Source organism: Bombina bombina, chromosome 11 (genome assembly GCF_027579735.1).
Source record: "Bombina bombina isolate aBomBom1 chromosome 11, aBomBom1.pri, whole genome shotgun sequence".
NCBI lineage: Eukaryota > Metazoa > Chordata > Amphibia > Anura > Bombinatoridae > Bombina > Bombina bombina.
Genome location: NC_069509.1, coordinates 106,056,618 through 106,081,613, shown reverse-complemented (window position 1 = coordinate 106,081,613; position 24,996 = coordinate 106,056,618).

The following is a 24,996-nucleotide window of genomic DNA, read 5'->3' as shown; positions in this document are numbered from 1 at the left end:
ACTTTTAATTTTTTTTAACTTTTTTTTAACTTTTTTTTTATATCTTTTAACAAAGGATATAATACAGAACAACAAAATGTTCCTAAATAAATGTTCGCTTTAAATTTACCAAATCAAGAAAACATACCCCAGGCAACACTCTACACTTCAGCAGAATTACTGAGGTGCCGTACCTGTCCTGCAACCTGCAGCAAACAGAGGAAAAAAATGATTCAGTTTACAATACGGATTCCAGAGAAGAAAAAACAGCAAGAAGCCTTCTAAACAGCAGAGCCATCTGAAATATGTGCACCTCACTCTACAAGAAGTGAAGAAAAGCGCCAAAAATCTCTGACATCAAAGAATCAGAAACTCCCTAAAAGGGGCGGTCCTACAGCTGACAAAAAAAGCCTTTTTTTTTTAAACGACTTTCTTGAAAACAGACTTAAAACCAAATAATAAAACCCCAATAAAAGTACATAATCTGTTACTAAAAATGGATCCTCACTGAGCCATCAATAAAATAAATAACTCCTCACACTAACAGTGACTGCAAAAACTGCCATAAAAACCTGCACCCTGAGAGGAATAATAAAAAACGTCCCCCTGCAGCGTTTCAGCTGAATAAGTGCCACATTTTTGCCTGCTTACATAGAAAAATAAAACTGGCACTTACCTTAATATTTATCTGTCCGGCAGTAGGACAGCTCACCTGGTTTGAGAGGATGCCATCCCTCACATGGACCTGTGGAAATACAGAAAGACTGAGTAAGGCTATCAAAATAGGGCAGCAAAATGTTTTGGGAAAACGCAGTGAGAATTGTACCCCACAAGTTCCCAATTGCTGAAAAGCAATCACTGCCCTACTGAAGAGACTGACATAGGCTTAGGGTAGACCCTTTAGAAAGATTAGAGCAAACCTACTCTGCTTTTAAAATAAAAAATCTTGATTGTAGATCAGACACCAAAACTTCCCCTCTTCTTTGCACCACAGGCAAAGAGAATGACTGGGGATAATGGGTAAGGGAAGTGAAATATATAGCAGCTTTGCTGTGGTGCTCTTTGCCTCCTCCTGCTGGTCTAAGAGTGATATTCCCACTAGTAATTGATGATTCTGTGGACTCACCATATCTTAGGAAAGAAAGAAAAAAACATCTCATATAGTTAGTTTGCTCAAATTATACAAACAATTTAACATCCCACTCAGAGTTCAAACCTTTTGGTATTCTAGTTTCCAGATGGTAAATCCAAAAGACTTCTCTTTGTTTTAAGATTTCTTCCCTATTCCCCCCTCTGGGGTGTCTTGGAATTACTTGGATACACTGGAATGCCAAAAGTGAACTATCAGCGTTATGTTCCCTCTTAAAATGTAGAGAGATTGGTTTAGTAGACTCTGGATCCTTAATTGCTCTAAGGTGTTCAAGAAAACGATCCTTAGTCAAACTTACATATTGCTTATAGCACACCCTACAGGTCAGAAGGTATATTGCAACTTTTCCTGTTACCTGGGAAGTGAACAGTGTACCAAAAATGACATATGAGCAGGACTTACATTGATTGCTATTACATTTGAAAAAAACCTGGTTTCAAAGAAAGCCAATTCTGTTTAGCACACCCAGGTAGCATGGACGGTGACAATGTATTGCCCAAAGTTTTAGCTTTTCTGGATAAAAGATGTACATACTGTATGTATAATATCCCTAAATTTATCAATAGTTTCCAAAATTGGCAGTGAGTCTCTAATAATACCACAAATATTATGGTACTCACTGCTATAAGTAGTGAGAAACTTAGGTTTATTCCCCATGTCAGTACTTCTATTCTGGGGACAAACAAATAATCTCATTCTACAACATCTACTTGTTTCTTGATGCTTTCCAGGATTTCTTTCTTATATCCTCTCTCAATAAACCTGCTAGTTAATTCTCTAGCATGATGTTCATAATCCACAGGGTCAGTACAATTACGCTTAACCCTCATGTACTGACTTTTGGGAATAGCATTAACAGTATGTTTTGGGTGACAAGACGCATACAATATAGTATTGCCTGCTACTTCTTTTCTTTACAGTTCTACTTCAACACAGTGTTTGGGAATATTGGATTTCAACTTTATATCCAAATAGGCTATACTCTCTTTACTATGAGTATATGTAAATTTTAAATTCAGATAATTTTCTTGTAGATAACCCAGAAAAGAGGGAATTATATCATACGGACCTTTCCATACAAATAAGAGGTCGTTGATAGTGACTAAAAAAGAGAATGTTCTCCCTGAAGGGGTTAGTATCTCCAAAGACATGGAAAAACTCCCACCAACCCAAATACAGGTTGGCGTAGGAGGGAGCACATTTTGCGTCTCTGGAGATAGTATTCCCCCTCAAAGAAATTATGTGACAAGAGAAAATCAATTGATCTCAGAATAAACTCTCACTTCCTCACTGTAAGTAGAAAGATGATTTAGAAAAAATTCAAAGGCCTTGATACCTTTTTCATGGGGGATAGATGTGTAGAGTGACACAACATCTACAGATATAAAGAAAAAGCCTTCTTGCCATTCAATCTGTCTGATAACATCACTGGTATCTTTTATATAGCTCTTCAAATTCAAAACTAGTGATTGCAGATAGGTATCAATCAATTCCGACAAGGGCTCAATCAATGAGCCTATTCCTGCCACTATGGGGCGTCCAGGAGGGTTATGTAAACTTTCATGGATTTTGGGCAAATAATGAAATATTGCCACTTTTGGATACTTAACCATTAAAAAACCCACATTTTTCTGTGTTATGACCCCATTGTGTAGAGCTAAATAAATAATGTAGGTCAGTTCCCCCTGATATACAAAGGTGGGATTATATGGCAATTTCATGTATACCTCTGTGTCAGATAATTGCCTAACTGCTTCCAATATGTAGTCACTTCTATTGAGAACCATTATTTTGCCCCCCTTATCCGAACCACAAATTACAATCTATTTGTTACTCTGTAATTTCTGTAATGCAAAGTATTCATGTTTGGTGAAATTATCACCCCTGTGACAACTCTAATCAATAAGCCGGACCGATAGCTCATCTCACTAATTAATGCACTGTTATAGAGATCTGTGGCAACCCAAGGGTTGCAGGTTCAATCCCAGCAAGGTTCACTCAGCCTTTCATCCTTCCGAGGTAAAATTAGTACCATTAAGTTGGGTAATAAAAATACCTGTTAGTGCCGCAAGTCGATTAAGTTTGAGGTATTGCGCTATACAAGTATCCAATTATTATTATCATGGAGATCCTTCAATTTTAATTCTAAAGTTTTCTGAAAAACTTCTACATCACTTGATCTAGTTTGTACTGGATAAAAATCTGACTTAGCTCTTAATTTGATATTATCTGTTCTAATAGTTTGTACATCAATACTAGATATGTTCTCTTTATCCAAGGACAGTAGATCAAGTTCTGCACTTATCTAAGAAGTTGAAATTCTACAATAGTATTGAAGAAGTTAAAATGAGTTGTAGGGGCAACATTGAGACCCAGAGAAAGAACATGAATTTGACTTTTAGTCAGAGTAAAGGAAGACAAATTTACAACATTGCTGCTGTCCTTGTCTGATTCACCTTCTCCCTCTGGGGGTACCGGTTTGTGTCTGTATTTCTTGTGTATCATCTGTGATGGCCAACCAATGTGATGGAACCCCAGCTACCCCGACTGGGTAGCTCGCCAAAAAGGGTCCTGCTTCCTCCCTGCCAACTGCAGCTGTGTAGCCACCAAGTGACTATAGCCCACCTCTGATGGATACTGGCTACCCCGACTAGGTAGCTCCGCCAGAAGGATCCCTCCTGTACCTGACAATAGGCAGCTATGTAGCTAAGAAAGTGATTATAGCAATCCCCACCCAAATAACTAGACAGACTAGCATTCAGGTGAAACAAGAACTGACTTTATTACAAAACACACACTCCTTTTATTCACAAACAAAGGGTCTTATCTCACTTCCAAATCTCCCGCCCCTCCAGATAGGCTGGCACCTGCCACAGAGGTGGTAGTTTTTGGGGTGATCCCAGGGGAGTGGCAGCACTCCCAGGGTGTCATTCGAAAGCTCTTGGTGCCCAGATGCCACAGTCCAAAAAGCGGCATGATTCATTACTGCGGACCAGAGTTACAGCCCAGTAAAGATTGGTGGGTAGGGGTGTCCAAAAACCCCGGTTCCAAAAGTAGCTCCCCTCCGGCAATTCCCCCACCTCTTGTCCTCCCCTAGGGGCTACAAATTGCCAAAAGAGCGGAGCAAAGGGCTGCTGGAGCAACCAGGGGTAAAGTTAGCGGGTGTCCGGCGTGATGTGGCCGACTGGGATTTCCAGAAGCCCGGCCAGGCAAGAAGGCTTTTCCCTGTCAGAGATCAGCTCTCCTCTGACAACAGATCCCGTAAGCCATGAAATGGCCAAATCTGATGTAGAAAGGAGTCAGTCAGGCAGTAGGGGGTGGGGGTAGCCTTGGGGGTCTGGTATCCATGACATCTCCCCCTTCTAGTCCAGCAGACCTGGCTGGACCCCAATGGGTCAGCCTGGGGCTGTCCGGTGGTGGTCTTCCACTTGTAGGTTTCTGGGAGGGGACATCCTGTCCTTTCTCGGCTTGTGGTATCCTTGTTTCTCCCTGCTGGCCTTCATCCCCTTGCGCCCTGAGTGCAGGGATATTCCCATAAGGCACAGTCCCAAGCCAGGTTTCCAAGGCCGGCTCCAAAACATTTGCTCTCCCACAAGTCTCAGTGTCCTTAAGTCTCATGGTCACACTGCCTTCCTCTGTGACCTTCGGCTGAGTACTTGCTAACCCACCCACAAACAGAACTGTTGCCAGGTTCCCAGCTGTATTCCCACCCAAGACTGTAGGTTGAGGTTGCTCCTTGGTGGGGCAGGCAAAATTCGGGTGCCCAAACTTGTGGCACCAACTGCATGGGCGGGTATCCCCTTGCCTAATGCAACCCCTGCCCCCTGTGGGAAATCCTCTGGGACAGGTGTAGGGTAGGGATCAGGCCAAGCTGCTGGGGAGAGAGACCGCCTGTCTCCCCCCCCCCCATGAAGGGTATCTGCTGCTGGGAGCCTGCTCTGCCGCTGGGGAGAGAGACCGACTGTCTCCGCTCCCTGGAAGGGGTTCAGCCACTGGGGAGAGAGGTTCACAACCTCCTCTCCCTGGAAGGGTTGCTGCCTCTGGGGAGGGAGACCAACTGTCTCAGCTCCCTGGAAGGGGTTCAGCCATTTTGGAGAGAGATCTGCCACCTCCTCTCCCTGGAGGGGTTGCTGCCTCTGGGGAGGGAGACCGACTGTCTCCGCTCCCTGGAAGGGGTTCAGCCACTGGGGAGAGAGGTTCACAACCTCCTCTCCCTGGAAGGGTTGCTGCCTCTGGGGAGGGAGACCGACTGTCTCCGCTCCCTGGAAGGGGTTCGGCCGCTGGGGAGAGAGATCTGCCACCTCCTCTCCCTGAAAGGGGCGCTGCCGCTGGGTAGGGAGACCGACTGTCTCCGCTCCATGGCTTCAGCGGCTCTCTGCCCTGTTGCCAGCGCTTCTGCTGGGGTGGTTCCCTGGTCCAAGACCATAAGCTCGGGGTCAAGCTGCTGATCTGGATCTAGCAGCTCTTGGACGCTTTTTCATTGTTGCCACTCCTCGGAGGCCAATCTCCATGAATCCCAGACTGCTGCGCCACTGCTCCATGCAAAATCTGTGACATGCTGGTCTAGCAGCCTCTTGTATGCCACTTTCAGCTCCAATTCCTGGCCACATATATAATCCATATCGGCTTGCACCCAGGGTACCTCCGAGAGATTCAGCAGTCTCTCTCGGTACTCACAAATGTCCTCCAGGCTCCACTCCGCCTCACACCCAAAGTCTGGGTCCTCTGTCATTCTTTCAAATAGTAATCCAGGGCCGCCGTAGGGTGGGTGCCATCCTCCCGCCATGGCCGCGCTTGCATAGCGTGCCATCGGAGGGCCCAGTAACCGTGATCCAGCACCCCCTCATCCTAGATCAATCTATCCAATTCAGACAACCATTCCTCCCTGGGCTGCTCTCCCAGGAAATGGACTCGTAAGTCCCACTGGAGGCAGTACTCTTCCTCCGAAGAGGGAGGGTCATAATCCGATAGCCCTGCTCTTGTTGAAGAGCCTCTCAATACAAACTAGGACCGTGCAGCTGGGCCCACGCCTCCTGTACTCTTCTTAAGAGCTCTGCTTCCATAGTTACCGGCTACTGTGGGACTTCTCCTCTGTCAGCAGGAACCTTGTGAAAGAAGCAGATCCCACCACTGCCAACCAACTTGACGGAACCCCGGCTATGACGACTGGGTAGCTCCACCAAAAAGGGTCCTGCTTTCTTCCTGCCGACTGCAGCTGTGTAGACACCAAGTGATTGTAGCCCACCTCTGATGGATACCGGCTACCCCGACTAAGTAGCTCTGCCGGAAGGATCCCTCCTGTACCTGACAACAGGCAGCTATGTAGCTAAGAAAATGATTATAGCAATCCCCACCCAAATAACTAGACAAACTAGCATTCAGGTGAAACAAGAACTGACTTTATTAGGAAACACACTCCTTTTATACACAAATGGTCTTATCTCACTCCCAAATCTTCCACCATTCCCGCCCCTCCAGATAGGATGGCGCCTGCCATAGCAGCCACAGTCCCACAGAGTCCCAGGACACAGAGGTGTCATTTGAAAGCTCTCAGTCCCCAGATGCCACAGCCCAAAAAGCAGAGTGATTCATTAGTGGGGCCCGGAGTTACAGTCCAGTAAAGATGGGGGGGTAGGGATGTCCAAAACACCCGGTTCCCAAAGTAGCTCCCCTCCGGCAATTTCCCCACCTCTTGTCCTCCCAAGGGACTACCAATCCCCAAAAGAGCAGAGCTCTGGGGCAAAGGGCCACTGGAGCAACTGGGGTAAACTTAGCGGATGTCTGGCGTGATGTGGCCGACCGGGAGTTCCAGAAGCCTGGCCAGCCAAGAAGGGTTTTCACGGTCAGAGATCAGCTCTCCTCTGACAATGTACACATACAAAAACAACAGATATCACAAATCTGGGAGATCACGTAAGCCATAAAAATAGCAAAATCTGATGTAGAAATGAGTCAGCCAGGCAATGGGGGGGTGGGGGTGTAGCCTTGGGGGTCTGGTATCTGTGACATCATTTTTGTGTTGTAACACTAAAGATGTAGTCTTTGTCTTTTGGGTTGTGGCAATATTTCATTATTTTCCCAAAATCCATAAAAGTTTACATAACCCTCCTGGACGCCCTATAGTGGCCCTTGTCGGAATTGATTGATACCTATCTGCAACCACTAGTTTTGAATTTAAAGAGCTATGTAAAAGATTCCAGTGATGTTATCAGACAGATTGAAGTAATTGAGTGGCAAGAAGGCTTTTCCTTTATATCTGTATATGTAGTGTCACTCTACACATATATCCCCCATGAAAAAGGAATGAAGGCCATTGAATTTTTTCTGAATCATCTTTCTATTTACAGTGAGGAAGTGAAAGAGTTTATTTTGAGATCAATTGACACGGAACGGCAATTGGAGCAAAATTTGCTCCCTCCTACGCCAACCTGTATTTGGGTTGGTGGGAGCTTTTCAGCATCTTTGGAGATACTAACCCCTTCAGGGAGAACATTCTCTTTTTTGGTCGCTATATCAACGACCTCTTATTTGTATGGAAAGATCCGGATGATATGATTCCCTCTTTTCTTGGTTATCTACAAGAGAATGATCTGAATTTAAAATCTACATATACTCATTACTAAGAGAGTATAGCCTATTTGGATATAAAGTTGAAATCCAATATTCCCAAACACTGTGTTGAAGTAGAACTGTATAGAAAAGAAGTAGCAGGCAATACTATATTGTATTCAGTGACTTGTCCCCTAAAACATACTGTTAATGCTATTCCCAAAAGTCAGTACATGAAGGTTAAGCGTAATTGTACTGACCCTGTGGATTATGAACATCATGCTAGAGAATTAACTAGCAAGTTTATTGAGATAGGATATAATAAAGAAAGCCTGGAAAGCATTAAGAAACAAGTAGATGTTGTAGAAAGAGATTCTTCGTTTGTCCCCAGAAACAGAAGTACTGATATGGGGGAATAAACCTAAGTTTATCACTACTTATAGCAGTGAGTATCATAATATTTGTGGTATTATTAGAGACTCACTGACAATTTTGGAAACCGATGATAAACTTAGGGATATTATACATACAGGCTGTACTTTTGTATCCAGAAAAGCTAAAGCATTGGGCAATACATTGTCACCGTCCATACTACCTGGGTGTGCTAAACAGAATTTGCTTTCTTTGAATCCAGGTTTTTTCAAATGTAATAGCAATCAATGTAAGTCCTGCTCATATGTCCTTTTTGGTACACAGTTCACTTCCCAGGTAACAGGAAAAGTTTATCAACTAAGACAATATTCAGCGTGCAATTCCTGTTTTGCACTATACCTTCTGACCTGTAGGGGGTGCTATAAGCAATATGTAGGTTTGACTACTAGAGCTCTTAAGGATCGTTTTCTTGAACACCTTAGAGCAATTGAGGATCCAGAGTCTACTACACCAATCTCTCTACATTTTAAGATAGAACATAACGCTGATAGTTCACTTTTGGCATTCCAGTGTATCCAGGTAATTCCAAGACACCCCAAAGGGGGTAATAGGGAAGAAATCTTAAGACAAAGAGAAGTCTTTTGGATTTACCATCTGGAAACTAGAATACCAAAAGGTTTGAACTCAGAGAGGGATGTTAAATTGTTTGTATAATTTGAGCAATCTAACTATATGAGATGTTTTTTATTTTTTGTTTGTTATAATTTAGTTCTAACAGTCATTGTAATTATTTGTATATAATCTATGCTTTATATCATAGCATATTTAATTTTACTCCCCTCTTAGATTATGTTCATTCTGCCAATCATACTGAAATACCTAAGCTAGTTTAACTATCATAATGACTAATAGATACAGGTATGTAATTTTGACTCAGGTTTGTGATAAGAGGTTACCTTGTAAGGGGGAGGAGTAAAGGTACTTAAATAGGATGTGTTAGCAGTTGCTAATTATGGGTCATTGAGGAAGTGCAATATATGAATAATGAAACTTGTTTTACCTTTTTTTCTGCTGTGAGGTGCACTATGTGTACCATGTTTAATAGTGACTATTACATTTCTTTGCATTTTTACTATTGTATCCTGGTATTTGAACGTGTGGATTAACCTGGTGCTGCCTTTTTGTTTTTAATTCTGGATTTCTGTTTGGAGCGTTGAGGGAGCACTCACTCATATGGCTAGCACCGGTGACATCATCATCAGGCAACCGCCTGTTTTGAAAGCAAGTTACTGAAAGTATTCTAGCATGAAGACGACTGTCTCTCAGTGTGGGCTGCTAACCGAAGCTAAGGAGACTTTCCCTTGAGCACTGCTCTGTGTTGTTAAAGTTCTCAAATAAGTCAGTTTCTGTATCAGATGGTCATGTTATCAAACAGCCAATTAATGCTCAAAAATCGTCAATGTCCCATTTCTCTTTCAATAAAAACAAAACACAAGGGCACCAAAATGGCTAGCACAGTCTGATCTAAAATGTTGATATACAATGTGTAGCACCCCCAAGTGCTATGAACATAAGCTGAACAGCAGACTGGAAACACATGGAAACTTTAAACAACAGGTTTCTAACTCTAGTGGGTAGATAATCAATTACATTAAAAAAACAGCAAGTGATGTATTAAATCATCAGGCCTAAATAAACATAAAATTACACTTGCTGTAAAATCAATCTTAAAAACCCCCATCACAAATATGATAAAATATATATGTAAATGCGGGTGTGTCTGAACAACGATCCTGAGCGGTCGCACTCTCCAGAGCTCTGAATGAATTTCCATTAATCCACCGATTAAGGGAAAACTCACTACAGCAAATTCATCCCTTAAGCAACTATTGATGATCAACTATATAGTAGTGACCTAAACAACTTAATAAAGGCTGTGTTTTTAAAATCGGAGCCCAGGAATCAGACATCAAGGGCCTAGGCGACGTCACCCCCTCTCGTTAATCCGAGGGTTTTTGCCTTGTCGGATCACACTGACACAACAGCACAGACCTTACCAACATTACTTCCAAAAAACAGGGAATCAAGAGAGACAAGGCTGACAATGAGAAAGAAGGGTTCAACATCAACACCCAGCAGATAAAATTAACACTCACTGGCATAACTTTGAGACACTCTGCCTACGCCTCATCGAATCAGCTCCTTTAGACTTTCTAGTGGACCGATGCCCTGACATGGGCTTCATAACCTTTATACCTGGCGAAATAGAGGAAAAAAGCCTTCCAGACATGAGTTGTCAGCAGCAGGGGCTTTGAAGCACAGAGACCGCTCTCACCACATGGCATAAGCCGCAGTATGAAATGGCTCCATTACAGAAAATGAAGATTCTACTCATAACGCCTCTGGATGAAAATACTACACTGTGTACACAACAGAAGACATGTACATCTTCCGACAAGCAGACAGAGCTCCCGCGGAGGAAGGGGTTCAAGCTGATGGCCGTGCCTGACTGGGGGCTAGTGGGGGGCCCCTGGGAGGACATGGGTGGATGGCAGGGGCACTTCTTACTTGCAGCGGCGGCTCAGCAAGCTAAATGTGACAATCTCAAACACCGAGTAGAGGCTCCCTGCAAACAGCATGGTAATATACAATCCGTTGACAAATTGGAAGGGTTACTAAAAGACATCTACATGAGACTTTTGTTAACCCTGAAAGACAATAGCAATCCACTACAAAGAATTCCTAATTATCATCAACTAGACTGCCTATGTTTCATAGGGTTTTTATTTTTATTTATTTAAAATAATTTTTATTGTATTTTCACAAATAAACAAATAAAATTTTCAAGGTTTTCTACACAGATGAGCAAGGATTTACATGAGGAGTAAATATTTTACAATTTAGTTAGTGTTCAGCATCTCATAATAAAAAGTACAGACAAGGTATCTTCTCTTTAATCGAGTTAGCTTATGTCCTGATCACAGACAAGGTGTATTTATTGGTATTCATCATGGGTACACATGTCGCCTCTTTTGTGTCTGGTTACTCATGTAAGCATGAGAGGGAGAAAGTCCGGTCTACCAATACTCTAGATCTTAGAGCACTCCAACAAATTGCTTCTGTATAACATGACCCAGGATTCCCATATTGCTTAAAAGCGGTCTTTATGTGCTAGTATCTCTCTCATCCAATATCGGGCAATACATAATCTAGTTGTCGTGCAAATATTTAGTTTACAATTGTGTGTGGTAAGGCCTGGTATTGACTCATGTAGTAAGGCTTGTGTTGGTGTGAGGTGGATTTGCCTGTGAAATATAGTGCCTAAAATGTCTGAAATTCGCAACCAGGTTTCTGCTGCTGAGTTGCAATGCCATCACATATGCGCCTCTCTCTGCGCAACCTCTAAAGCAAAGTTCACTCTTATTATCTACTCTTGGGTGTATTCTGGTTGGAAACAGGTACCATTTATAGGCTGTTTTGATATAGTTTTCCTTCAGGGTGGTGCAGAGAAAGTGCATCCTCTTTGTAATTTAGTTACCCATTCTGTTATATCCCAATTGAAATTGTTGTAATCTTCCCAAGATAGCATGAAGTTTTCTTTGGTTATGTTAGAGGGTGTGTTAAAGGTGTGGTATAGTTTAACTATGGCCCCCTGGGTCTTTTCCTAATAAGGCATAATGTTTCGAAGCATGTTGGAGCATTTAGTGGATGTGCTTGCAGCACTGCTTGTATTCTGGATCTGAGTTGGAAGTAATAAAACCAGTTATGTTTGTCAGCTGGGTCCAGTTTAGCATATTGTGTGTATGAACGGATTGTATTACCACTCATGGCATCCGCTATTTTATAAAGGCCTCTATTTGCCCACTATACCATAGGTATATGGTGTGTGCTATGGAGGTGAAGGATTTCCAGGAGGGAGGTCTACACTGTCTATCCGACCAGTGTAATTTGCAAATCGGGTTCACTTGCATTAAATCTGTCTCTAGTTGTACCCATCTGATGTTAATATTATTTGTGTGCCATAAGGCTGTCTGAGCTGTTCTAGCAGCGTAGTAGTATGCCGTAAGTTGTGGGACTCCTAAGCCCCCGTTCAGTTTATGTTTGGTGAGGATTTTTTATTTTATTTATGAGTGTTTTTTTTCCCTCCCCATATGAATTTAAGGATCTCTTTTTGTATTGGTTAAAGGGACACTGAACCCACTTTTTTTCTTTTGTGATTTCGATAGAGCATGCAATTTTAAGCAACTTTCTAATTTACTCCTATTATCAATTTTTCTTCGTTTTCTTGCTATCTTTATTTGAAAAAGAAGGCATATAAGCTATTTTTTGGTTCAGACCCTGGAGAGCAGTTGTTTATTGGTCGGTTAAATTAATCCACCAATCAACAAGAACAACCCAAGTTGTTCACCAAAAATGGGCCGGCATCTAAACTTACATTCTTGCTTTTCAAATACAGATACCAAGAGAATTAAGAAAATTTGATAATAGGAGTAAGTTAGAAAGTTGCTTAAAATTGCATGCTCTATCTGAATCACGAAAGAAAAAATTTGGGTTCAGCGTCCCTTTAAGTTTGGAAATTGACACCGAGACCGGTATTGATCGGAAGAGGTATAATAATTTGGGTAAAATTATAATTTTAGTAACTATTATTCACCCATAGAGTGAGAACTTTTCTATCATCCATTTGGTTGTTAAAGGGACACTGAACCCAAATGTTTTCTTTCGTGATTCAGATAGAGCATGCAATTTTAAGTAACTTTCTAATTTACTCCTATTATGAATTATTCTTTGTTTTATTGCTATCGTTCGGCTAGATTACGAGTTTTGCGTTATGAGCGGTGCGGTACTAACTTGCAAGTTATTGTCACCGCTCACTTCCCTACAGCGCTGGTATTACAGGTTTACAAAAACCCGACGTTAGCAGGCAAGAAGTGAGCTCCATACCGCACTCCAATACCAGCGCTGCTGAAAGCTGCAGTAACCTGGTTTTACGTGCTTGTGCACGATTTCCCCATAGACATCAATGGGGAGAGCCGGCTGAAAAAAAACTTAACACCTGCAAAAAAGCAGCGTAAAGCTCTGTAACGTAGCCCCATTGATTCCTATGGGGAAACAAAATTTATGTTTACACCTAACACCCTAACATGAACCCTGAGTCTAAACACCCCTAATCTGCTACCCCCGACATCGCCAACACCTACATTATACTTATTAACCACTAATCTGCTGCCCCCAACATCGCCGACACCTACATAATATTATTAACCCCTAATCTCCCGCCCCCAATGTAGCCGCAACCTACCTACACTTATCAACCCCTAATCTGCCGCCCCCAACGTCGCCGTCACTATACTAAATTTATTATCCCCTAAACCTAACCCTAAGTCTCACCCTTACACCCACTAACTTTAATGTAATTAAAATAAATCTAAATAAAACCTACTATTAATAACTAAATAATTCCTATTTAAAACTAAATACTTACCTATAAAATAAACACTAAGATAGCTACAATATAACTAATAATTACAGTGTATCTAGCTTAGGTTTTATTTTTATTTCACAGGCAAGTTTGTATTTATTTTAACTAGGTAGAATAGTTACTAAATAGTTATTAACTATTTACTAACTACCTAGCTAAAATAAATACAAATTTACCTGTAAAATAAAACCTAACCTGTCTTACACTAACACCTAACCAAAAAAAATAGTAATCACACTGCGCTGGAAAAATGCACCAAAAAGGCCAGTAGGTAAATGGAGATTCCTCTAACTCCAAACAACAAGAATAAAGAAAACACAGCAGTATCCAAAGATACTACAATAGAACCTCTGGCGCTGTCGAAACAGCTTAATTTAGGTGAAAGATATGATTTATATTCTTTTAAAGACACAGATATGTGAATCGGATGTCTATAATAAATTAGCATAGGTAGTAAACCTAATATGAACAAACCTCTAGTTATGCGGGTGATTAATTAACAAATAAATCTTGAAATAGCGGTATAACAATGGTTCACAGAGACAGCGAAAAATGAAACAAATATAGATTTATTACAGCAATAACACATACACACAATATAAAGCAATGGTAATAAATTGACCTAAAATAATGCTGATCAGGCGTTGACACTGTGTAGTAACAGTTTAAAAAACAAGGTCTCCCTATATAAGTCGACACAAAACTAAAAACAATCACTAAAATAATGAAGCCAAGAAAGATCCCAGAGGAATCAGCTTAAGATCCACATCAGCTAGAGCTGGAGCTGGAAGTCGTCCGGAGCTGTAACGAGATGAAGATCCAAATCAACAGACAGGAAGAGAGCCACAAATTAAGGTGTTCACTTATTACTTACACCATAGCGGTTCTCTGTTTTCTCAGCTGTTTGATTTCGGTACTTGGAGAATAGTCGTCACAGTCTTCCTTTAAGCACAGCGTACGGCAGCACTTTGCAGTAGTTGAAACACGCCGTTCTGGGCTTTTTGAGTGATCTCGGCACAGGAACTTGAGTCCGTATCGCCTGAATGATAAAAAAGGTGGATGACATAGATTTTAAGAAAAGATGGAACGATATTTTAGAGCAAGCCTCATTCAATCTTATGAGATTGATTAAGGATTACAGGGGTGAGATTTTGAAGAAATTAGAGATGGAAATTAAGGAATAAGAAATTCAGTTAAAGGAATTTGAGAGTAATACAGAATACATAAATAGAGAGAAGGAAATTAAAAAAATATTAGCCAGTACTAAAGAGGAGATTTTAAGAGTAAAAATAAAGAAATTTGAGAGGGACCGTGAGGACTATTTGTCCCACACTAACCAACCAGATTGGGACAATTATATCTCACATACATGGAGACATACAAAAGTGACACAAAGAGAAAATGTTATGGATGATCCTAAAAGAACAGATAATTCAAACAATAAGAGCCAAAATTGTCAAAATGATCAACAATATAGAAACTTTTATGAAAGGAGACACTATGAATATAAACAACCCTCGACACATGTAAGAACTAGGGAATATGTAGATTGCAACACTACTAATTATCCACGGAGACAGCAGGGCACTGAGGGTAATAATAGTGTAAGGTCAAACCCCCATAGAAATATACCTAATGCAAACATGTATATGAGGGATAATAGACAGAGTCCAAGAACTAGAGGTTATGATTATGGGGAGCAATTACACCTTCAGAGAGACACATATCAAAGGGTAAATAGATCATATAATTTTGATAATGACAAACAAAAAACCTCTAATGGGAATCAAATATTTAATTATAGTAATAAATCACAATATGTTCCACAAGTCGAGAATAGGTATGGTTCAGGACAAGGCCCAAATTTAATTGCAAGTCCATTACCGTAAAGGGACACAAGAGAAAGAAAAAGAAGGACCTCCGACAGAGAGGAAAGAGAGGAGGACGTGGGAGACTCAAAAAAGATCCGATTCTAAAGGGACCAAAAAACCTAGGTATCTTTAATCTCAGTAAGAGGTATTAAAAACAGAACATGTGGAAATATTAGGAAAGGGTTTGTCGTTCGCACCAAGTTGTAAATTAAACAAATTTGGTACTTATATTGACGCACATAAGTTTGTCAGAAAGCTGACTGTAAAAAGATGGTTTCAAAAAACTGAAGTAGAAAGATTTGCTGGGGATACTTTAACTAATAATAGCAACTATGTACACACCGATTTAAGCAATAGATCGACCTTTTACCCAAAGCAGGAAAAGGGTCCAATAATAGAAGCTTTTGAGCAATTAGTTTTAAGAGACATTGAAAATCTAAGTGACGATAAGTTAAAAAGAATATATGTTCTTTTTAACCTAAGCAAAAAACAACTAATGATTATCAAGGAATTAGAGGATGATGACATAATTATAAAACCCGCCGACAAGGGCGGAGGCATCCTCATTTTAGATAAAGTAAACTATGAATTAATGTGTGAAAATATCATAAATGATAATGTCACCTATAAAAAATTACTAAGTGACCCAACAAAAAGATATAATGAAGAGCTAATCAAATTAATAGATGCAGCTCATGATAAAGGAATATTGAATGATAAAGAGAGAGGTTATGCATTACCAAAATTTTCAAAAATCCCCCTACTATATTTACTGCCGAAGATCCATAAAAATGTGGTTAATCCACCCGGTAGGCCTATCATTTCGGGAATTGGATCTCTCACAGCAAACTTATCAGAATATTTAGATATTTTTTTGCAAAAATATGTCAAATGATTACCTTCATATTTGAAGGACTCTACGGATGTGCTGAGATTGGTAGACACCATCACGTGGCAATAGGATTTTCTTCTTGCCACGTGTGATGTAACATCTCTGTACACCTGTATTAACCACAAAGATGGTATATTGGCTGTAAAATATTTTTTGGATGCAGATGATACTTTAAAGGAGGACCAAAAGGAGTTCCTGATAGACTCCATATAATTTATCTTAACTCATAATTTTTTTAGTTATGAATCACAATTTTTCAACCAAGAAAGAGGTACAGCAATGGGCACCAGGTTTGCTCCAAGTTATGCAAACCTATTTATGGGTTTTTGGGAACATTTTTTTCTCATTGACAATAACTTTGGAGCAAACCTGGTGTCCTACAAACGCTATATACATGACATTCTCATTATCTGGAGAGGTGATGAAGCAAAATTAGATGATTTCATTGCTAGCATGAATGTCAATGGAGTGAATCTTCATTTCACCTGTGAAAAAAGTCGAAAAAGTGTAAAGATCTGGAATTATTCCCTGTAAATAATAAAATCCATTCAAAAACACACTTCAAAAGTGTGGATGCGAATAGTTATATCCACTATACGAGCTGTCACCATCAAAGATGGATAGATAACATCCCGAAGGGACAGTTCCTACGCATAAAGAAAAACTGCACAAGTCTTGTGGACTATGATGATCAATCTGGAAAACTAAAACAAAAGTTCTTAGATAGAGGGTATAATCAAGATAAAATAGAAGGAATAAGACAGGAAATAAGACATGTAAATAGATGTGATCTAGTAAATAAGAAAAGTAGGACCTTGAGGAAAGATCAAACAATAAATAAAGATAACATATTTATTCCCTTTATTACGAATTATAGTAATAATAAGTTTCTTTTGGAGAAAATATTAAATAAGCATTGGGGAATATTGAAAAATGATGAGGTAATAGGCCCAATATTACCAAAAAAAACACAAATTATATATAAAAAAGCACGTAACCTAAAATCCATTTTGGCACCTACTGAAAAGAAAGGAAAAAAGGGGAATAAAGACACACAATTAGATCTAGAAGGGAGAAACTTGAGAGGCTTTTTCCCATGTTTGACTTGTAAGTCATGCAAACACTCCAAAAAATAGAGAGAATTCAAATCCACTATAACAGGGAAATCATTTAGGATCAAGGAAACTATTAGATGTTCAGATAAATTTGTAATTTATCTCATACAATGTAAATGCGGGAAGCAGTACTTAGGGAAATCTGAGAGACCCCTACGTGACCGCATCCGCGAGCATATATGGTCAATAGAGAAACATGACTTGGAGAGGAATAAAGAACTCCCTATACCCAAACATTTTGTTAATTGTAATAATGGAGATTTAAAATGCTTCTCTTATATGGGCATAGATAAAGTAAAGAAAAATTGGAGAGGGGGAAATAGACAGGCTGAATTATTAAAAAGGGAGACTAAATGGATTTTTGACCTGAAATCACTAAAACCAAATGGCCTCAACCTAGAGTTTGATATAGGATGTTATCTAAGGGAATGATTATGTATGATGATTATATCTAGCCCTAATTCTTGATGCTATGTCCGATTGCTGTATGGCTGTCGGGCTGAAATACCAGGACCAATGAAACTAAAAAGCACTATAGGGAAACTATATATATATGGTCTATCATTGAATTTGTGAAGTATAATATTGGATAAATACTATCAGGTAGTACCTTTTATGACATTTCTATAGTTCTTTTTATTATGAAATTGAATAGTTATTTACAATTATGATTGCGGGAAGTTTGCGGTCCACCTAGAGAATGAATTTGAAACAAATAAAAGATAACAATATAATACGGACTGATGAATGTTCGTTTATTTACCTATTTTTTACATATCCATTATTTTTTACATATCCATTATTTTTAATAATTTATTTTTTAGATATTGTTATTTTGAAGTGTATATTTTAAATGTATATTTTTGTATATTTGAAGTCTTTAAAGCGAAACATTATAATGCAAGCGGAGATACTTCACACAGCTGTTGCTAAAAAATCGGCAACGTGTATCAGGTTTGCATGTAGCAATTATATTGAAACTTCTGTTTCAACTTTACCATTGTGAAATAACATATGACGATATATATATAAGGATGAAAGAAAATGTCTCTAATAGGATATTCATATGTTAGAATTGCTATGACAACAGAAAGCGTGCATAGATACTTGAAGCAAGCTAATAGCGGTTGTTTCTAACCTTCCCTGTTTGTTCAATTAAGCTGCAGCCAATGGGATAAGAGACTGACGGTTTAAAAGACCGGATATTCTATGCAACAGGAGCTTGACAAAGGCCCAGAACGGGCTGAAACGCGTTGCTCCACCCACCTTTTTTATCATTCAGGTGATAAGGACTCAAGTTCCTGTGCCGAGATCACTCAAACAGCCCAGAATGGCGTGTTTCAACTACTGCAAAGTGCTGCCGTACGCTGTGCTTAAAGGGAGACTGTGATGACTATTCTCCAAGTACCAAAATCAAACAGCTGAGACTACAGAGAACCGCTATGGTGTAAGTAATAAGTGAACACCTTAATTTGTGGCTCTCTTCCTGTCTGTTGATTTGGATCTTCATCTCGTTACAGCTCCGGACGACTTCCAGCTCCAGCTCTAGCTGATGTGGATCTTAAGCTGATTCCTCTGGGATCTTACTTGGCTTCATTATTTTAGTGATTGTTTTTAGTTTTGTGTCGACTTATATAGGGAGACCTTGTTTTTTAAACTGTTACTACACATTGTCAACGCCTGATCAGTGTTAATTTAGGTCAATTAATTACCATTGCTTTATATTGTGTGTATGTGTTATTGCTGTAATAAATCTATATTTGTTTCATTTTTCGCTCTCTCTGTGAACCATTGTTATACAGCTATTTCAAGATTTATTTGTTAATTAATCACCCGCATAACTAGAGGTTTGTTCATATTAGGTTTACTACCTATGCTAATTTATAATAGACATCCGATTCACATATCTGTGTCTTTAAAAGAATATGTCATATCTTTCACCTAAATTAAGCTGTTTTCGACAGCGCCAGAGGTTCTATTGTAGTATCTTTGGATACTGCTGTGTTTTCTTTACAATAAAACCTAACCTTACACTACAATTAAATCAATTACATAAATTAAATACAATTAACTAAATTACAAAAAACAAACACTAAATTACGCAAAATAAAAAAAGAAATTATCAGATATTTAAACTAATTACACCTAATCTAATAGCCCCCCAAAATAAAAAACCCCTAGCCTAAACTAAACTACCAATAGCCCTTAAAAGGGCCTTTTGTGGGGCATTGCCCCAAAGAAATCAGCTCTTTTACCTGTAAAAAAAAAATACAAACAACCCCCCAACAGTAAAACCCACCACCCACACATCCACCCCCCCAAATAAAATCCTAACTAAAAAAACCTAAGCTCCCCATTGCCCTGAAAAGGGCATTTGGATGGGCATTGCCCTTAAAAGGGTATTTAGCTCTTTTTCCGCCCAAAAGCCCTAATCTAAAAATAAAACCCACCCAATAAACCCTTAAAAAAGCTTAACACTAACCTCCGAAGATCCACTTACAGTTTTTGAAGACCCGACATCCATCCTCAACGAAGCCGGCAGAAGTCCTCAAAGAAGCGACAGAAGTCTTCATCCAAGCGGGCAGAAGTCTTCATCCAAGCGGGAAGAAGTCTTCATCCAGACGGCACCTTCTATCTTCATCCATCCGGCGCGGAGCGGGTCCATCTTCAAGACATCCGGCGCGGAGCATCCTCTTCTCTTGACGGCTAACGAAGAATGAAGGTTCCTTTAAGTGACGTCATCCAAGATGGCATCCCTTGAATACCGATTGGCTGATAGATCTGTTCTAATCAGCCAATAGAATGCAAGCTCAATCCTATTGGCTGATTGGATCAGCCAATAAGATTGAAGCTCAATCCTATTGGCTGATTGCATCAGCCAATAGGATTTTTTCACCTTTAATTCTATCAGCCAATCGGAATTCAAGGGACGCCATCTTGGATGACGTCACTTAAAGGAACCTTCATTCTTCGTAAGCCGTCAAGAGAAGAGGATGCTCCGCGCTGGATGTCTTGAAGATGGACCCACTCCGCGCCAGATGGATGAAGATAGAAGATGCCGTCTGGATGAAGACTTCTGCCCGGTTGGATGAAGACTTCTGCCGGCTTCGTTGAGGATGGATGTCGGGTCTTCAAAAACTAAGTGGATCTTCGGGGTTAGTGTTAGGTTTTTTTAAGGGTTTATTGGGTGGGTTTTATTTTTAGATTAGGGCTTTTGGGCGGAAAAAGAGCTAAATGCCCTTTTAAGGGCTATGCCCATCCAAATGCCCTTTTCAGGGCAATGGGGAGCTTAGGTTTTTTTAGTTAGTTATTTGGGGGTTTGGTTGTGTGGGTGGTGGGTTTTATTGTTTGGGGGTTGTTTGTATTTTTTTTTTACAGTTTGGAAGTGAGCAGGAGATACATTCTTGATAAAGCCCAGAAGGGTGAAAGGCGCTGAATGGGACCTGCCACACTTTATTGAACACTCTACTGAAAGACTGTCACCAAGCCTTGTGACCCTGCAGTCTGAAGTCTATTTGCAGAAAAAAACTCGACGGAGTGGATTGCCACTGCCAAATCTACAGAAGAAAATCCTCTATCTTCACCAATACTGAGGAGGCTCAGGTGAAATAATTCATTTGGGTTATAAAAGATAAAAGGATAACCGTATTGCAGTGACGGAACACAACCTCTGACACAAAGAGAGGAATCAGGTGACTCATTACGGCATCGTAATCGAACAGTCTGTGAATCACTCACAGTGAATAAGGATCAGCGGTTGCAACCGGGACACAAAAAGGTACCTCTCCTTTCTTTTTTTTCTACTAAGGATATATATGTAAATCATATAAAGGTGTTAAAAAACCTTTCACCAAAAGACACTCACCTTCGTAACTATTTGGCTTCAGAATAGCCGCCAGCTGGATTCCAAAGCTGGGATAACGACCATTGCAGTGTCTAAATATAACTTTAAGACAAAGTATCAAAAAACTGAAAATGTATCCCTATCTAGAAGAACGGAAACTTTGTAGCATTGGTATTATATAAAAAGAAACTTTTAATGATTTTTTAATAATCTGTTAAGTTCACTCAAAAAGTTATAGAAATTGTTTGGTTTTAAGATATGCATAGATCGCAGTATACCTATATATTGATTTGATGAACAAATCTTTTGATTATTTGTTGGGCAAATCAATATTTGAATTTAAAACCATAGTATTTTATGAGGATACCATATATTTCTAGCTAGAGTTTTATTTGTTTATTTCTAATTTTAAAGATATATATTGTCTAAATGTGAATACAGATTTTTAATAAATATTATTGTTAAACCACTAGTTATATTGAATTCATCATTTCCAAGCTTTCATTAGCGCTGCTAAATTTCCTTATTTTTGTTTACATTGTTATTCAGTTTTCTTGAGGGAAAACCTTTTGTAGTATTAGGAACCCACCTTTAGGCGCTCCTATCATACCACATTTCGGATACTCAAGCTCTCACATTTGTCCTCATTGAGTTTGTAACCCAATTGTTACAGAAGCATTAGTTATTTTGTTGTGAAGAGCTTATTTCCCAGCAGCAATGCCTGAACCAGCAAGCCAGCGCCTAAGAAGGGCTCCAAGAAAACCGTAACAAGTTTCATTTCATAAAGAGTTAACTCTTTTTTTTCAGCTTTTAGAAACTATTGTCTAATCACCTCTGGAGCCAGACTGCTAATTGATAAGATGAACTTGTAAACTTGTTATCTTAAGTACTGTAATCCTATTGTGGCCTGTCAAAGGACAGTGCTCTCTATCTAAATGTGTGATGGGGGATTTTGTGCTTCCCCCCCTCTCCCCCTGGGAGTGCCCTGTGTGCATGTAACTTTAATAAAAAGCAGGCTGGGCATCCCAGTCCTGACTTCTTGTTTTGACCCTCAATCGCAGCGTTGACTCGTTTTTGTGGGCAGAAGGGTATCCTAGCTGTACTGCAGCTAAGGGAGATTATTCTATATTTGCGAGACTCATATAGAATACTATGGAAAGCAGCTTCTCCCCTCTTTAGCAATAGGGATCCAGGCTACTAAGCGGTCCATCTCTCAGCGAGACTAAGGGTAACCGTAACATTTGGCGGCAGCGGCGGGATTTTCCTGGATTTCCTAGGAGAGGTACAGAACGGATGGAGAGCGCTTACGAAAAATTGAAGCGTACAACCCTAAAGGATTTACTTGAAAGCAGAGGGGGGTACGCCAGCAACCGGCCGAGGAGAGAGCTGATCGCAGAATTGACCGAACTGGATCAGAGCTTCACAATGGCGGAAACACCGACCACGATTAGTGACGAAAAAACCAGGATTGTTCGGGAAAGGCTCTCATTATACGGGCCGAACCCCTCCATGGAATTGGTACAGCAGTTGATGGCGGAGGCGGACGAGGATATACGAGAGACTCGAGCCCACGAACTCAACCTAGCGAACGCACACCGCAATGCTGAAGCCCCGCAGGTAATCATCCCTGTCGAAAATGCTGGGAGGCCCAAGATACCCTATGCGGCATTTCGACCCTTCCTAGAGAGCGAGACAGGGATTGATGAATATTTGGCGGACTTTGAAAGGCAATGTGCCCTGCACCAGATTCCCAACAGAGAGTGGCCCACGATATTGTCTGGGAAACTATCCGGGCGAGCCCTGGAAGCCTTTCGTACTCTGGGTGCTGAGGAAGTGACACAGTATGAGCTAGTTAAGGAGACACTGTTGCGACGGTACGCTGTAACTCCGGACACGTATCGCCGACAGTTTCGGGGCACGGAAAAGAAGCCTAACGATACCCATATGGAATGGGCGCACCGAATGCGGAGAGCGGCAAATCACTGGCTGAGCGGAAGTAAAGCGGTGACTGGGGAGGAAATTTTACAATTGTTTCTCATAGAACATTTTTATAATGGCATGGAACAGCAAGGGAAGGAATGGCTGCGAGACAGGCGGCCTTCTACCTTAGAAGAAGCAGCCAAATTGGCCGATGAACATTATGACTCCCGTCTTCACGAACCCTGGAACTCAGGGACCGAATGGAGCAATTAGCCAAATCCGTGCGGGCTAATCTCCAGTTGGCCCAGAGAAGACAGAAAGTATGGTACGATCGGGGGGCCCGAAAGAGAATCTTCACCATAGGACAAAAGGTGTTAGTACTTAAGCCGGTGAAGACAGACAAATTGCAGGCGTCCTGGCAGGGTCCCTACCAGATCGTAGAGAAAAGGGGAGACACCACTTATGTGATAGCTAGCTGCCACGACAACAATCTTAGAAAGACATTCCATGTAAACATGCTCAAGGAATATTTTGAGCGACCAGAGAACGTGACGGCCGTATGTTGTTCCCCTCAGGAAGACCCCGACAGTTTACCCATTCCAGACCTATTAGAAAAGAGCCTCCCCACAGGTATAGTGGCGCAGGTTCAGATAGGGGACCGACTTAGCCCCACTGAAAGGGAGCAGCTCAACCAACTCCTCCAGTCCAAACACCTCACCTTCTCCCCGAAGCCAGGGTACACTACTTTAACCACCCACCAGGTAGATACTCCGGGACAAGCTCCCTTGCGCCAGGCTCCGTACCGAATCCCCGAAGCAGTTAGGACAGGAATGAAGAAGGAGATCGATGAGATGCTCCAGCTCAGGGTAATTGAGCCCTCCGATAGTCCCTGGGCCTCCCCAGTTGTCTTGGTGCCCAAGAAAGATGGGACCACCCGGTTCTGCGTAGACTATCGGAGGCTCAATGAAAATACCGTGACGGACGCTTACCCTATGCCCAGGGTAGACGAGCTACTCGATCGTATAGCCAGGGGAAATTACCTGACCACTATTGACCTCTGCAAAGGTTACTGGCAGATTCCCCTGGCCCCGGAGGCTATCCCCAAGTCGGCATTCGTCACCCCATTCGGCTTATATCAGTTTAGGGTAATGCCGTTTGGGATGAAGAATGCCCCAGCTACATTCCAGCGCTTGGTGGATAGGCTCCTGGATGGCTTCCAGAGTTTTGCTTGCGCCTACCTGGACGACATAGCGATCCACAGTGAGTCCTGGGAGGACCACTTAGCTCATGTGGGAATGGTTCTGGATCAGATCCGGGCTGCTGGCCTGACTCTGAAGCCAGAAAAATGCCACTTTGGGATGGCCGAGGTACAGTACCTGGGTCACCGGGTGGGGTGTGGAAAGCAGCGACCAGAGCCGGCCAAAATAGAAGCTGTCGCCAATTGGCCCACCCCCATCACTAAGACTCAGGTCCTAGCCTTCCTGGGCACGGCAGGGTACTATAGACGGTTCGTACCAGACTACAGCACACTTGCCAAACCCCTGACTGACTTGACCAAGAAGAACTTACCTCGACAGGTCCTGTGGTCTCCCCACTGTGAAACGGCTTTCCAGGCTCTCAAAAATGCTCTAATTAACGCTCCTGTCTTGGCGGCCCCAGCCCTTAACAAACGTTTTATCGTCCATACCGATGCTTCCATGTTCGGGCTGGGAGCCGTCCTCAGCCAAGTAGGCGAAGATGGAGGCAGCATCCAGTTGCCTACATCAGCCGGAAGCTCCTGCCCCGCGAAGTCAGCTATGCAGCGGTCGAAAAGGAGTGTTTG